The sequence below is a fragment of the Echinops telfairi genome, unplaced genomic scaffold (assembly GCF_000313985.2).
Source record: "Echinops telfairi isolate 266 unplaced genomic scaffold, ASM31398v2 ScPeMD7_7424;HRSCAF=8462, whole genome shotgun sequence".
NCBI classification, from domain to species: Eukaryota; Metazoa; Chordata; class Mammalia; order Afrosoricida; family Tenrecidae; genus Echinops; species Echinops telfairi.
In genome coordinates, this window is record NW_022111324.1 from 47,453,307 (window position 1) to 47,454,538 (window position 1,232).

Genomic DNA, 1,232 nt, shown 5'->3' on the forward strand with positions numbered 1-1,232 from the left:
TCCATTTTGTTCTGAACATCTTCAGATTTTTTTTTCTTTTTTCCAAGAGACGGGCTGAGGGAAGCACTGTTCGGGAAGCCCCGAGTAGTTCCTGTTCACGGCAAGGGGACATGTGGCAGCAGGTCCTAGGAAGGGCATCGGTGTGATGAAGTTGCCCGCGTGAACGACTGTGAGTTGTGCTGTTGGTGGTGGTTACCGTCCGGTGGGATCTGAACCACAGCGGTCTGCTCCACACGGCGTTCCAGGCTGTGAGGCTCAGAAACCAGTCAGCAGGCTGGCTCTGAGGGACCCCTGGGTGAAGGTGACTTGCCATCTTCTGTCTGGGGTCCAGCATCACCCATGTGTGCCACCCAGAGAGGACCATTTTTTGAAGCGTGATTGGCACCCTGGTTTGTGGAGACTCAATGGCGCATCTCTGAGCAGCAGCCCCCAAGGACCACAGCTGATCTTCACAGCACTCGAGTGTGGGAAGGGCCCGGTATGTGTCAGGGCCCGCGGCACGTGTGTGTGTGCACGTGCTCATCAGGATCTAGTTGAGAAAGGAGAAAACACTCTAGACCAGCGGTTCTCAACTTGTGGGTCACGACCCCTTTGGGGGTTGAACCACCTTTTCACAGGGTCACCAGATTCATAACAGTAGCAAAATGACAGTGATGAAGGAGCAACCAAAGTAATTGTATAGTTGGGGGGTCACCACCGCGTGAAGAATCGTATTAAAGAGTCGTGGGTTAGGAAGGTTGAGAACCTTGGGGACATAAATCATCTAATACAGGGTATTGATTTAACAGGTGACAGGGGACCCGAGAAACTAAGCAGGGAGAAAACTCCACCCAGAGAGGGGCGTCAGCAGAAACCACGGCCACCCATCGAACTGAAGGGAGAGCCGAGGAAGGGGCATCGTGAGTGCCCAGCATCCGGCCTTCCCTCAGGAGCGAGGCCAAAGAGGAGACACAAGTGCAGCCAGAGCGCTCCAGAGGCCAAAGTGAAGGGATGCTCCCCTCCCACCCCACCCCGGCTCTTCTGCCCGAACCGACTCAGAATCCAGTTGGCAAGGGATCCTGGGAATGGGCACCCTCTGATTAGCAAAGCAGAGGCAGGGCAGGCAGGGGATCTGAAGGTGAGCAGTGTGTGTGTGTGTGTGTGTGTGTGTGTTGTTGTTGTTGTCATCAGTTACCGTGGAGTCAGCGCCAACTCATCGTGACCGTACACACAGCAGAAACAAACACTGCCCC